Genomic DNA, 12,783 nt, shown 5'->3' on the forward strand with positions numbered 1-12,783 from the left:
ATTCGAGTGCGGCAAAAGCAGTAGTGCAGCGTTTTTTTTTTTTTTTTCTTTTCTTAAGATCTCGCAGCTGCTTGGAGGTATGTCCATCGTTTTAAGACGACAGAAAACTAGCGTCAGCGGTGCGTCAGTGGGAAGTCGGTGAAGTCGCCATTGGAGCCATAAGCCAGCAATTACGACATGCGAAACACTCGCACACCACGCAGCTGTACGATAATGCTCGTGCGTGGGCCCGCGTAGCTGAGTCGGTAGAGCGTTAGGTTTTCAACCGAAGGGTCCTGGGTTCAAGTCCCTGTCTGGGCGAAAATTAGTACACTTTCGTAACGGCTAATGGAAACCCTAGAGCAAAGAGTGAGGCCACGCCGTTTTCTGCCACCAGATTGCTTCTAAAGATGGCGGTTTGACTTGTCGGGAGTCGCTTCCTCCACCGGCAGTCGTGGCCGAGTGGTTAAGGCGTCTTACTTGAAATCAGATTCCCTCTGGGAGCGCAGGTTCGAGTCCTGCCGACTGCGAAAATTTTCTCGCTCTCAAAAGGCGGACGTTGAGCTGCATCCTAGCAGTTGCGTCACTACTAAACACGTGGGTCACCAGCAATTTGCAGTGTTATTTGATCGAGGGCGCAGCGTTACAGTCGCGCCCAGAAGCCGCAGCTCATCTCCTCGTCTCACAGCCGTCCACCAGGTGTTAGTACAAGTGTCGCCTCACTGGGCAGTGCAGATGTGTCCATTTTAGCTTACAGACGATGACATGTAGCAATTTATGAGCTAACGCAAGTCGAATGTTTTACCGTGTGTATCTGCTAGATACTGCCTCTCATATGGTGGACTCTCACTCCTTCTTGTGTCTCGTTCTCTGCACACGAGTTGCCCCTGGCATCGATATAGGACGGGTTTTCTAGCGTCAGCGTGGCGTCACGTCAAGTCAGCGAATTCAATATCACACGAATCGAGTCGACATGTTTGCTTGTTACGATGACGGAAGCTGAAGAAATGTGTGTGGAACTTCACTGCATCGGCTGCTCGCCCTTCAGCGTCCCTGTGTCTTATCAGACGAAGGTGACTGTGAAATTGGCAGCGAGGCAGAAGTGAACGAACACATGCAAATGGCAACCTTCGACGTCAGCCGAAATAGCTCAGTTGGGAGAGCGTTAGACTGAAGATCTAAAGGTCCCTGGTTCGATCCCGGGTTTCGGCAGGTACTCGTTTTGGTGCGACGCCAATGGAATTACTCTGCGTTTGTGATAATGCAACTACCGCTGACAACAAAAATGACTCTCTCCTGTAGCTGTTCTGGTTGTCTATTGCATGTCATAAGAGGAACTTACTAGACAACTAACTCCCTTAGAAGCAAAAGAATTAAAAATATCCTACCGACTGCATTCCTTTTTCTGTGTCAGGTGGTGAAGAACGTCTTCAACGGAACCGTGAAATGAGCGAAAGCGTGGGAAACATTGCATTCGAAATGCTTGTGAATTTTCCAATTGCCCAGTGAGTGTCGACAAAACACGTAAATTCTCTGCTCCAACGTATGAGACGTAACAGCTGGTGCAATTTGTTGTTGCATCGTGTGTCAGCAGTCTTCGATAGTGTGTTACGGGCTTAGCGCGATAAGTTTGTAGACAGCATTTAGGCGACGTTTTATTAGTAACGGCCCCATGCAGCGATTGCACAACAGTAAAGGACATGAGTCAATGTATAGTTGTGCATCGTAGGAGATTTTGCACCCTTGTGTGAGCCCGGATAGCTCAGTCGGTAGAGCATTAGGCTTTTAACCTAAGGGTTCAGGGTTCAAGTCCCTGTTCGGGCGGAAATTTTAATACTTTGGTAACGATTCGTCTGGTAGCGGCGGAAACGCTACGGAAAATAATGCAGCTACGCCGTTTTCTGACACCACAGTGTTTTAAACGGTAGCAGTTGCATGTGTCGGGAGAACACCGCGCTAACGGCAGTCGTGGCCGAGTGGTTAAGGCGTCTGACTCGAAATCAGATTCCCTCTGGGAGCGTAGGTTCGAATCCTACCGGCTGCGTGCGATTTTGCGTAAACAGGAGCAAACGTTTTCGCACACATGTGACATGCGTGGGCGAATGCGGGTGCAACCAGTGACGCCATTCTCAACAAGACGAAAATTTCCGTTTTAAGAATACTGAGTTTTCGCGACGACCGCTGCTTACTGTGCCTATCGGTTCACCTCGCACTGACGCTGGGACTGCAGAAAGCCGTCGCTGAGATGGTGAGTACACAGATGTGCTCGAAAGTGTTGGACAGAGCTAACATTTCATTTTCTTTTTAAGAATCGCAATTTCAATCATTCGAGTGCGGCAAAAGCAGTAGTGCAGCGTTTTTTTTTTTTTTTTCTTTTCTTAAGATCTCGCAGCTGCTTGGAGGTATGTCCATCGTTTTAAGACGACAGAAAACTAGCGTCAGCGGTGCGTCAGTGGGAAGTCGGTGAAGTCGCCATTGGAGCCATAAGCCAGCAATTACGACATGCGAAACACTCGCACACCACGCAGCTGTACGATAATGCTCGTGCGTGGGCCCGCGTAGCTGAGTCGGTAGAGCGTTAGGTTTTCAACCGAAGGGTCCTGGGTTCAAGTCCCTGTCTGGGCGAAAATTAGTACACTTTCGTAACGGCTAATGGAAACCCTAGAGCAAAGAGTGAGGCCACGCCGTTTTCTGCCACCAGATTGCTTCTAAAGATGGCGGTTTGACTTGTCGGGAGTCGCTTCCTCCACCGGCAGTCGTGGCCGAGTGGTTAAGGCGTCTTACTTGAAATCAGATTCCCTCTGGGAGCGCAGGTTCGAGTCCTGCCGACTGCGAAAATTTTCTCGCTCTCAAAAGGCGGACGTTGAGCTGCATCCTAGCAGTTGCGTCACTACTAAACACGTGGGTCACCAGCAATTTGCAGTGTTATTTGATCGAGGGCGCAGCGTTACAGTCGCGCCCAGAAGCCGCAGCTCATCTCCTCGTCTCACAGCCGTCCACCAGGTGTTAGTACAAGTGTCGCCTCACTGGGCAGTGCAGATGTGTCCATTTTAGCTTACAGACGATGACATGTAGCAATTTATGAGCTAACGCAAGTCGAATGTTTTACCGTGTGTATCTGCTAGATACTGCCTCTCATATGGTGGAGAGGCTCACTCCTTCTTGTGTCTCGTTCTCTGCACACGAGTTGCCCCTGGCATCGATATAGCACGGGTTTTCTAGCGTCAGCGTGGCGTCACGTCAAGTCAGCGAATTCAATATCACACGAATCGAGTCGACATGTTTGCTTGTTACGATGACGGAAGCTGAAGAAATGTGTGTGGAACTTCACTGCATCGGCTGCTCGCCCTTCAGCGTCCCTGTGTCTTATCAGACGAAGGTGACTGTGAAATTGGCAGCGAGGCAGAAGTGAACGAACACATGCAAATGGCAACCTTCGACGTCAGCCGAAATAGCTCAGTTGGGAGAGCGTTAGACTGAAGATCTAAAGGTCCCTGGTTCGATCCCGGGTTTCGGCAGGTACTCGTTTTGGTGCGACGCCAATGGAATTACTCTGCGTTTGTGATAATGCAACTACCGCTGACAACAAAAATGACTCTCTCCTGTAGCTGTTCTGGTTGTCTATTGCATGTCATAAGAGGAACTTACTAGACAACTAACTCCCTTAGAAGCAAAAGAATTAAAAATATCCTACCGACTGCATTCCTTTTTCTGTGTCAGGTGGTGAAGAACGTCTTCAACGGAACCGTGAAATGAGCGAAAGCGTGGGAAACATTGCATTCGAAATGCTTGTGAATTTTCCAATTGCCCAGTGAGTGTCGACAAAACACGTAAATTCTCTGCTCCAACGTATGAGACGTAACAGCTGGTGCAATTTGTTGTTGCATCGTGTGTCAGCAGTCTTCGATAGTGTGTTACGGGCTTAGCGCGATAAGTTTGTAGACAGCATTTAGGCGACGTTTTATTAGTAACGGCCCCATGCAGCGATTGCACAACAGTAAAGGACATGAGTCAATGTATAGTTGTGCATCGTAGGAGATTTTGCACCCTTGTGTGAGCCCGGATAGCTCAGTCGGTAGAGCATTAGGCTTTTAACCTAAGGGTCCAGGGTTCAAGTCCCTGTTCGGGCGGAAATTTTAATACTTTGGTAACGATTCGTCTGGTAGCGGCGGAAACGCTACGGAAAATAATGCAGCTACGCCGTTTTCTGACACCACAGTGTTTTAAACGGTAGCAGTTGCATGTGTCGGGAGAACACCGCGCTAACGGCAGTCGTGGCCGAGTGGTTAAGGCGTCTGACTCGAAATCAGATTCCCTCTGGGAGCGTAGGTTCGAATCCTACCGGCTGCGTGCGATTTTGCGTAAACAGGAGCAAACGTTTTCGCACACATGTGACATGCGTGGGCGAATGCGGGTGCAACCAGTGACGCCATTCTCAACAAGACGAAAATTTCCGTTTTAAGAATACTGAGTTTTCGCGACGACCGCTGCTTACTGTGCCTATCGGTTCACCTCGCACTGACGCTGGGACTGCAGAAAGCCGTCGCTGAGATGGTGAGTACACAGATGTGCTCGAAAGTGTTGGACAGAGCTAACATTTCATTTTCTTTTTAAGAATCGCAATTTCAATCATTCGAGTGCGGCAAAAGCAGTAGTGCAGCGTTTTTTTTTTTTTTTCTTTTCTTAAGATCTCGCAGCTGCTTGGAGGTATGTCCATCGTTTTAAGACGACAGAAAACTAGCGTCAGCGGTGCGTCAGTGGGAAGTCGGTGAAGTCGCCATTGGAGCCATAAGCCAGCAATTACGACATGCGAAACACTCGCACACCACGCAGCTGTACGATAATGCTCGTGCGTGGGCCCGCGTAGCTGAGTCGGTAGAGCGTTAGGTTTTCAACCGAAGGGTCCTGGGTTCAAGTCCCTGTCTGGGCGAAAATTAGTACACTTTCGTAACGGCTAATGGAAACCCTAGAGCAAAGAGTGAGGCCACGCCGTTTTCTGCCACCAGATTGCTTCTAAAGATGGCGGTTTGACTTGTCGGGAGTCGCTTCCTCCACCGGCAGTCGTGGCCGAGTGGTTAAGGCGTCTTACTTGAAATCAGATTCCCTCTGGGAGCGCAGGTTCGAGTCCTGCCGACTGCGAAAATTTTCTCGCTCTCAAAAGGCGGACGTTGAGCTGCATCCTAGCAGTTGCGTCACTACTAAACACGTGGGTCACCAGCAATTTGCAGTGTTATTTGATCGAGGGCGCAGCGTTACAGTCGCGCCCAGAAGCCGCAGCTCATCTCCTCGTCTCACAGCCGTCCACCAGGTGTTAGTACAAGTGTCGCCTCACTGGGCAGTGCAGATGTGTCCATTTTAGCTTACAGACGATGACATGTAGCAATTTATGAGCTAACGCAAGTCGAATGTTTTACCGTGTGTATCTGCTAGATACTGCCTCTCATATGGTGGACTCTCACTCCTTCTTGTGTCTCGTTCTCTGCACACGAGTTGCCCCTGGCATCGATATAGCACGGGTTTTCTAGCGTCAGCGTGGCGTCACGTCAAGTCAGCGAATTCAATATCACACGAATCGAGTCGACATGTTTGCTTGTTACGATGACGGAAGCTGAAGAAATGTGTGTGGAACTTCACTGCATCGGCTGCTCGCCCTTCAGCGTCCCTGTGTCTTATCAGACGAAGGTGACTGTGAAATTGGCAGCGAGGCAGAAGTGAACGAACACATGCAAATGGCAACCTTCGACGTCAGCCGAAATAGCTCAGTTGGGAGAGCGTTAGACTGAAGATCTAAAGGTCCCTGGTTCGATCCCGGGTTTCGGCAGGTACTCGTTTTGGTGCGACGCCAATGGAATTACTCTGCGTTTGTGATAATGCAACTACCGCTGACAACAAAAATGACTCTCTCCTGTAGCTGTTCTGGTTGTCTATTGCATGTCATAAGAGGAACTTACTAGACAACTAACTCCCTTAGAAGCAAAAGAATTAAAAATATCCTACCGACTGCATTCCTTTTTCTGTGTCAGGTGGTGAAGAACGTCTTCAACGGAACCGTGAAATGAGCGAAAGCGTGGGAAACATTGCATTCGAAATGCTTGTGAATTTTCCAATTGCCCAGTGAGTGTCGACAAAACACGTAAATTCTCTGCTCCAACGTATGAGACGTAACAGCTGGTGCAATTTGTTGTTGCATCGTGTGTCAGCAGTCTTCGATAGTGTGTTACGGGCTTAGCGCGATAAGTTTGTAGACAGCATTTAGGCGACGTTTTATTAGTAACGGCCCCATGCAGCGATTGCACAACAGTAAAGGACATGAGTCAATGTATAGTTGTGCATCGTAGGAGATTTTGCACCCTTGTGTGAGCCCGGATAGCTCAGTCGGTAGAGCATTAGGATTTTAACCTAAGGGTTCAGGGTTCAAGTCCCTGTTCGGGCGGAAATTTTAATACTTTGGTAACGATTCGTCTGGTAGCGGCGGAAACGCTACGGAAAATAATGCAGCTACGCCGTTTTCTGACACCACAGTGTTTTAAACGGTAGCAGTTGCATGTGTCGGGAGAACACCGCGCTAACGGCAGTCGTGGCCGAGTGGTTAAGGCGTCTGACTCGAAATCAGATTCCCTCTGGGAGCGTAGGTTCGAATCCTACCGGCTGCGTGCGATTTTGCGTAAACAGGAGCAAACGTTTTCGCACACATGTGACATGCGTGGGCGAATGCGGGTGCAACCAGTGACGCCATTCTCAACAAGACGAAAATTTCCGTTTTAAGAATACTGAGTTTTCGCGACGACCGCTGCTTACTGTGCCTATCGGTTCACCTCGCACTGACGCTGGGACTGCAGAAAGCCGTCGCTGAGATGGTGAGTACACAGATGTGCTCGAAAGTGTTGGACAGAGCTAACATTTCATTTTCTTTTTAAGAATCGCAATTTCAATCATTCGAGTGCGGCAAAAGCAGTAGTGCAGCGTTTTTTTTTTTTTTTTTCTTTTCTTAAGATCTCGCAGCTGCTTGGAGGTATGTCCATCGTTTTAAGACGACAGAAAACTAGCGTCAGCGGTGCGTCAGTGGGAAGTCGGTGAAGTCGCCATTGGAGCCATAAGCCAGCAATTACGACATGCGAAACACTCGCACACCACGCAGCTGTACGATAATGCTCGTGCGTGGGCCCGCGTAGCTGAGTCGGTAGAGCGTTAGGTTTTCAACCGAAGGGTCCTGGGTTCAAGTCCCTGTCTGGGCGAAAATTAGTACACTTTCGTAACGGCTAATGGAAACCCTAGAGCAAAGAGTGAGGCCACGCCGTTTTCTGCCACCAGATTGCTTCTAAAGATGGCGGTTTGACTTGTCGGGAGTCGCTTCCTCCACCGGCAGTCGTGGCCGAGTGGTTAAGGCGTCTTACTTGAAATCAGATTCCCTCTGGGAGCGCAGGTTCGAGTCCTGCCGACTGCGAAAATTTTCTCGCTCTCAAAAGGCGGACGTTGAGCTGCATCCTAGCAGTTGCGTCACTACTAAACACGTGGGTCACCAGCAATTTGCAGTGTTATTTGATCGAGGGCGCAGCGTTACAGTCGCGCCCAGAAGCCGCAGCTCATCTCCTCGTCTCACAGCCGTCCACCAGGTGTTAGTACAAGTGTCGCCTCACTGGGCAGTGCAGATGTGTCCATTTTAGCTTACAGACGATGACATGTAGCAATTTATGAGCTAACGCAAGTCGAATGTTTTACCGTGTGTATCTGCTAGATACTGCCTCTCATATGGTGGACTCTCACTCCTTCTTGTGTCTCGTTCTCTGCACACGAGTTGCCCCTGGCATCGATATAGCACGGGTTTTCTAGCGTCAGCGTGGCGTCACGTCAAGTCAGCGAATTCAATATCACACGAATCGAGTCGACATGTTTGCTTGTTACGATGACGGAAGCTGAAGAAATGTGTGTGGAACTTCACTGCATCGGCTGCTCGCCCTTCAGCGTCCCTGTGTCTTATCAGACGAAGGTGACTGTGAAATTGGCAGCGAGGCAGAAGTGAACGAACACATGCAAATGGCAACCTTCGACGTCAGCCGAAATAGCTCAGTTGGGAGAGCGTTAGACTGAAGATCTAAAGGTCCCTGGTTCGATCCCGGGTTTCGGCAGGTACTCGTTTTGGTGCGACGCCAATGGAATTACTCTGCGTTTGTGATAATGCAACTACCGCTGACAACAAAAATGACTCTCTCCTGTAGCTGTTCTGGTTGTCTATTGCATGTCATAAGAGGAACTTACTAGACAACTAACTCCCTTAGAAGCAAAAGAATTAAAAATATCCTACCGACTGCATTCCTTTTTCTGTGTCAGGTGGTGAAGAACGTCTTCAACGGAACCGTGAAATGAGCGAAAGCGTGGGAAACATTGCATTCGAAATGCTTGTGAATTTTCCAATTGCCCAGTGAGTGTCGACAAAACACGTAAATTCTCTGCTCCAACGTATGAGACGTAACAGCTGGTGCAATTTGTTGTTGCATCGTGTGTCAGCAGTCTTCGATAGTGTGTTACGGGCTTAGCGCGATAAGTTTGTAGACAGCATTTAGGCGACGTTTTATTAGTAACGGCCCCATGCAGCGATTGCACAACAGTAAAGGACATGAGTCAATGTATAGTTGTGCATCGTAGGAGATTTTGCACCCTTGTGTGAGCCCGGATAGCTCAGTCGGTAGAGCATTAGGCTTTTAACCTAAGGGTTCAGGGTTCAAGTCCCTGTTCGGGCGGAAATTTTAATACTTTGGTAACGATTCGTCTGGTAGCGGCGGAAACGCTACGGAAAATAATGCAGCTACGCCGTTTTCTGACACCACAGTGTTTTAAACGGTAGCAGTTGCATGTGTCGGGAGAACACCGCGCTAACGGCAGTCGTGGCCGAGTGGTTAAGGCGTCTGACTCGAAATCAGATTCCCTCTGGGAGCGTAGGTTCGAATCCTACCGGCTGCGTGCGATTTTGCGTAAACAGGAGCAAACGTTTTCGCACACATGTGACATGCGTGGGCGAATGCGGGTGCAACCAGTGACGCCATTCTCAACAAGACGAAAATTTCCGTTTTAAGAATACTGAGTTTTCGCGACGACCGCTGCTTACTGTGCCTATCGGTTCACCTCGCACTGACGCTGGGACTGCAGAAAGCCGTCGCTGAGATGGTGAGTACACAGATGTGCTCGAAAGTGTTGGACAGAGCTAACATTTCATTTTCTTTTTAAGAATCGCAATTTCAATCATTCGAGTGCGGCAAAAGCAGTAGTGCAGCGTTTTTTTTTTTTTTTCTTTTCTTAAGATCTCGCAGCTGCTTGGAGGTATGTCCATCGTTTTAAGACGACAGAAAACTAGCGTCAGCGGTGCGTCAGTGGGAAGTCGGTGAAGTCGCCATTGGAGCCATAAGCCAGCAATTACGACATGCGAAACACTCGCACACCACGCAGCTGTACGATAATGCTCGTGCGTGGGCCCGCGTAGCTGAGTCGGTAGAGCGTTAGGTTTTCAACCGAAGGGTCCTGGGTTCAAGTCCCTGTCTGGGCGAAAATTAGTACACTTTCGTAACGGCTAATGGAAACCCTAGAGCAAAGAGTGAGGCCACGCCGTTTTCTGCCACCAGATTGCTTCTAAAGATGGCGGTTTGACTTGTCGGGAGTCGCTTCCTCCACCGGCAGTCGTGGCCGAGTGGTTAAGGCGTCTGACTTGAAATCAGATTCCCTCTGGGAGCGCAGGTTCGAGTCCTGCCGACTGCGAAAATTTTCTCGCTCTCAAAAGGCGGACGTTGAGCTGCATCCTAGCAGTTGCGTCACTACTAAACACGTGGGTCACCAGCAATTTGCAGTGTTATTTGATCGAGGGCGCAGCGTTACAGTCGCGCCCAGAAGCCGCAGCTCATCTCCTCGTCTCACAGCCGTCCACCAGGTGTTAGTACAAGTGTCGCCTCACTGGGCAGTGCAGATGTGTCCATTTTAGCTTACAGACGATGACATGTAGCAATTTATGAGCTAACGCAAGTCGAATGTTTTACCGTGTGTATCTGCTAGATACTGCCTCTCATATGGTGGACTCTCACTCCTTCTTGTGTCTCGTTCTCTGCACACGAGTTGCCCCTGGCATCGATATAGCACGGGTTTTCTAGCGTCAGCGTGGCGTCACGTCAAGTCAGCGAATTCAATATCACACGAATCGAGTCGACATGTTTGCTTGTTACGATGACGGAAGCTGAAGAAATGTGTGTGGAACTTCACTGCATCGGCTGCTCGCCCTTCAGCGTCCCTGTGTCTTATCAGACGAAGGTGACTGTGAAATTGGCAGCGAGGCAGAAGTGAACGAACACATGCAAATGGCAACCTTCGACGTCAGCCGAAATAGCTCAGTTGGGAGAGCGTTAGACTGAAGATCTAAAGGTCCCTGGTTCGATCCCGGGTTTCGGCAGGTACTCGTTTTGGTGCGACGCCAATGGAATTACTCTGCGTTTGTGATAATGCAACTACCGCTGACAACAAAAATGACTCTCTCCTGTAGCTGTTCTGGTTGTCTATTGCATGTCATAAGAGGAACTTACTAGACAACTAACTCCCTTAGAAGCAAAAGAATTAAAAATATCCTACCGACTGCATTCCTTTTTCTGTGTCAGGTGGTGAAGAACGTCTTCAACGGAACCGTGAAATGAGCGAAAGCGTGGGAAACATTGCATTCGAAATGCTTGTGAATTTTCCAATTGCCCAGTGAGTGTCGACAAAACACGTAAATTCTCTGCTCCAACGTATGAGACGTAACAGCTGGTGCAATTTGTTGTTGCATCGTGTGTCAGCAGTCTTCGATAGTGTGTTACGGGCTTAGCGCGATAAGTTTGTAGACAGCATTTAGGCGACGTTTTATTAGTAACGGCCCCATGCAGCGATTGCACAACAGTAAAGGACATGAGTCAATGTATAGTTGTGCATCGTAGGAGATTTTGCACCCTTGTGTGAGCCCGGATAGCTCAGTCGGTAGAGCATTAGGCTTTTAACCTAAGGGTTCAGGGTTCAAGTCCCTGTTCGGGCGGAAATTTTAATACTTTGGTAACGATTCGTCTGGTAGCGGCGGAAACGCTACGGAAAATAATGCAGCTACGCCGTTTTCTGACACCACAGTGTTTTAAACGGTAGCAGTTGCATGTGTCGGGAGAACACCGCGCTAACGGCAGTCGTGGCCGAGTGGTTAAGGCGTCTGACTCGAAATCAGATTCCCTCTGGGAGCGTAGGTTCGAATCCTACCGGCTGCGTGCGATTTTGCGTAAAGAGGAGCAAACGTTTTCGCACACATGTGACATGCGTGGGCGAATGCGGGTGCAACCAGTGACGCCATTCTCAACAAGACGAAAATTTCCGTTTTAAGAATACTGAGTTTTCGCGACGACCGCTGCTTACTGTGCCTATCGGTTCACCTCGCACTGACGCTGGGACTGCAGAAAGCCGTCGCTGAGATGGTGAGTACACAGATGTGCTCGAAAGTGTTGGACAGAGCTAACATTTCATTTTCTTTTTAAGAATCGCAATTTCAATCATTCGAGTGCGGCAAAAGCAGTAGTGCAGCGTTTTTTTTTTTTTTTTTCTTTTCTTAAGATCTCGCAGCTGCTTGGAGGTATGTCCATCGTTTTAAGACGACAGAAAACTAGCGTCAGCGGTGCGTCAGTGGGAAGTCGGTGAAGTCGCCATTGGAGCCATAAGCCAGCAATTACGACATGCGAAACACTCGCACACCACGCAGCTGTACGATAATGCTCGTGCGTGGGCCCGCGTAGCTGAGTCGGTAGAGCGTTAGGTTTTCAACCGAAGGGTCCTGGGTTCAAGTCCCTGTCTGGGCGAAAATTAGTACACTTTCGTAACGGCTAATGGAAACCCTAGAGCAAAGAGTGAGGCCACGCCGTTTTCTGCCACCAGATTGCTTCTAAAGATGGCGGTTTGACTTGTCGGGAGTCGCTTCCTCCACCGGCAGTCGTGGCCGAGTGGTTAAGGCGTCTGACTTGAAATCAGATTCCCTCTGGGAGCGCAGGTTCGAGTCCTGCCGACTGCGAAAATTTTCTCGCTCTCAAAAGGCGGACGTTGAGCTGCATCCTAGCAGTTGCGTCACTACTAAACACGTGGGTCACCAGCAATGTGCAGTGTTATTTGATCGAGGGCGCAGCGTTACAGTCGCGCCCAGAAGCCGCAGCTCATCTCCTCGTCTCACAGCCGTCCACCAGGTGTTAGTACAAGTGTCGCCTCACTGGGCAGTGCAGATGTGTCCATTTTAGCTTACAGACGATGACATGTAGCAATTTATGAGCTAACGCAAGTCGAATGTTTTACCGTGTGTATCTGCTAGATACTGCCTCTCATATGGTGGACTCTCACTCCTTCTTGTGTCTCGTTCTCTGCACACGAGTTGCCCCTGGCATCGATATAGCACGGGTTTTCTAGCGTCAGCGTGGCGTCACGTCAAGTCAGCGAATTCAATATCACACGAATCGAGTCGACATGTTTGCTTGTTACGATGACGGAAGCTGAAGAAATGTGTGTGGAACTTCACTGCATCGGCTGCTCGCCCTTCAGCGTCCCTGTGTCTTATCAGACGAAGGTGACTGTGAAATTGGCAGCGAGGCAGAAGTGAACGAACACATGCAAATGGCAACCTTCGACGTCAGCCGAAATAGCTCAGTTGGGAGAGCGTTAGACTGAAGATCTAAAGGTCCCTGGTTCGATCCCGGGTTTCGGCAGGTACTCGTTTTGGTGCGACGCCAATGGAATTACTCTGCGTTTGTGATAATGCAACTACCGCTGACAACA

General features: G+C 49.3%; 22 non-coding genes across 22 annotated transcripts; all 22 read left to right on the forward strand.

The window, feature by feature from the left end:
- Positions 1-427: 427 nt before the first annotated feature.
- Trnas-uga (transfer RNA serine (anticodon UGA)) lies at positions 428-509 on the forward strand. Its single transcript has one exon. It is a non-coding gene; the product is annotated as a tRNA-Ser (tRNA).
- A 609-nt stretch (positions 510-1,118) lies between these two features.
- Trnaf-gaa (transfer RNA phenylalanine (anticodon GAA)) lies at positions 1,119-1,191 on the forward strand. The gene has a single exon. It is a non-coding gene; the product is annotated as a tRNA-Phe (tRNA).
- A 539-nt stretch (positions 1,192-1,730) lies between these two features.
- Positions 1,731-1,803, forward strand: Trnak-uuu (transfer RNA lysine (anticodon UUU)). The gene has a single exon. It is a non-coding gene; the product is annotated as a tRNA-Lys (tRNA).
- Positions 1,804-1,941: 138 nt separating this feature from the next.
- On the forward strand, positions 1,942-2,023 carry Trnas-cga (transfer RNA serine (anticodon CGA)). The gene has a single exon. It is a non-coding gene; the product is annotated as a tRNA-Ser (tRNA).
- Positions 2,024-2,731: 708 nt separating this feature from the next.
- Positions 2,732-2,813, forward strand: Trnas-uga (transfer RNA serine (anticodon UGA)). The gene has a single exon. It is a non-coding gene; the product is annotated as a tRNA-Ser (tRNA).
- A 611-nt stretch (positions 2,814-3,424) lies between these two features.
- Positions 3,425-3,497, forward strand: Trnaf-gaa (transfer RNA phenylalanine (anticodon GAA)). Its single transcript has one exon. It is a non-coding gene; the product is annotated as a tRNA-Phe (tRNA).
- A 539-nt stretch (positions 3,498-4,036) lies between these two features.
- On the forward strand, positions 4,037-4,109 carry Trnak-uuu (transfer RNA lysine (anticodon UUU)). The gene has a single exon. It is a non-coding gene; the product is annotated as a tRNA-Lys (tRNA).
- Positions 4,110-4,247: 138 nt separating this feature from the next.
- Positions 4,248-4,329, forward strand: Trnas-cga (transfer RNA serine (anticodon CGA)). Its single transcript has one exon. It is a non-coding gene; the product is annotated as a tRNA-Ser (tRNA).
- A 707-nt stretch (positions 4,330-5,036) lies between these two features.
- Positions 5,037-5,118, forward strand: Trnas-uga (transfer RNA serine (anticodon UGA)). The gene has a single exon. It is a non-coding gene; the product is annotated as a tRNA-Ser (tRNA).
- A 609-nt stretch (positions 5,119-5,727) lies between these two features.
- Trnaf-gaa (transfer RNA phenylalanine (anticodon GAA)) lies at positions 5,728-5,800 on the forward strand. Its single transcript has one exon. It is a non-coding gene; the product is annotated as a tRNA-Phe (tRNA).
- Positions 5,801-6,339: 539 nt separating this feature from the next.
- Trnak-uuu (transfer RNA lysine (anticodon UUU)) lies at positions 6,340-6,412 on the forward strand. Its single transcript has one exon. It is a non-coding gene; the product is annotated as a tRNA-Lys (tRNA).
- Positions 6,413-6,550: 138 nt separating this feature from the next.
- Positions 6,551-6,632, forward strand: Trnas-cga (transfer RNA serine (anticodon CGA)). The gene has a single exon. It is a non-coding gene; the product is annotated as a tRNA-Ser (tRNA).
- Positions 6,633-7,341: 709 nt separating this feature from the next.
- Positions 7,342-7,423, forward strand: Trnas-uga (transfer RNA serine (anticodon UGA)). Its single transcript has one exon. It is a non-coding gene; the product is annotated as a tRNA-Ser (tRNA).
- A 609-nt stretch (positions 7,424-8,032) lies between these two features.
- On the forward strand, positions 8,033-8,105 carry Trnaf-gaa (transfer RNA phenylalanine (anticodon GAA)). The gene has a single exon. It is a non-coding gene; the product is annotated as a tRNA-Phe (tRNA).
- A 539-nt stretch (positions 8,106-8,644) lies between these two features.
- Positions 8,645-8,717, forward strand: Trnak-uuu (transfer RNA lysine (anticodon UUU)). Its single transcript has one exon. It is a non-coding gene; the product is annotated as a tRNA-Lys (tRNA).
- Positions 8,718-8,855: 138 nt separating this feature from the next.
- Trnas-cga (transfer RNA serine (anticodon CGA)) lies at positions 8,856-8,937 on the forward strand. The gene has a single exon. It is a non-coding gene; the product is annotated as a tRNA-Ser (tRNA).
- A 707-nt stretch (positions 8,938-9,644) lies between these two features.
- Positions 9,645-9,726, forward strand: Trnas-uga (transfer RNA serine (anticodon UGA)). The gene has a single exon. It is a non-coding gene; the product is annotated as a tRNA-Ser (tRNA).
- Positions 9,727-10,335: 609 nt separating this feature from the next.
- Trnaf-gaa (transfer RNA phenylalanine (anticodon GAA)) lies at positions 10,336-10,408 on the forward strand. The gene has a single exon. It is a non-coding gene; the product is annotated as a tRNA-Phe (tRNA).
- A 539-nt stretch (positions 10,409-10,947) lies between these two features.
- Positions 10,948-11,020, forward strand: Trnak-uuu (transfer RNA lysine (anticodon UUU)). Its single transcript has one exon. It is a non-coding gene; the product is annotated as a tRNA-Lys (tRNA).
- Positions 11,021-11,158: 138 nt separating this feature from the next.
- Positions 11,159-11,240, forward strand: Trnas-cga (transfer RNA serine (anticodon CGA)). Its single transcript has one exon. It is a non-coding gene; the product is annotated as a tRNA-Ser (tRNA).
- A 709-nt stretch (positions 11,241-11,949) lies between these two features.
- On the forward strand, positions 11,950-12,031 carry Trnas-uga (transfer RNA serine (anticodon UGA)). Its single transcript has one exon. It is a non-coding gene; the product is annotated as a tRNA-Ser (tRNA).
- A 609-nt stretch (positions 12,032-12,640) lies between these two features.
- Positions 12,641-12,713, forward strand: Trnaf-gaa (transfer RNA phenylalanine (anticodon GAA)). Its single transcript has one exon. It is a non-coding gene; the product is annotated as a tRNA-Phe (tRNA).
- Positions 12,714-12,783: the final 70 nt, after the last annotated feature.

This window comes from Schistocerca cancellata, unplaced genomic scaffold (assembly GCF_023864275.1).
Source record: "Schistocerca cancellata isolate TAMUIC-IGC-003103 unplaced genomic scaffold, iqSchCanc2.1 HiC_scaffold_406, whole genome shotgun sequence".
NCBI lineage: Eukaryota > Metazoa > Arthropoda > Insecta > Orthoptera > Acrididae > Schistocerca > Schistocerca cancellata.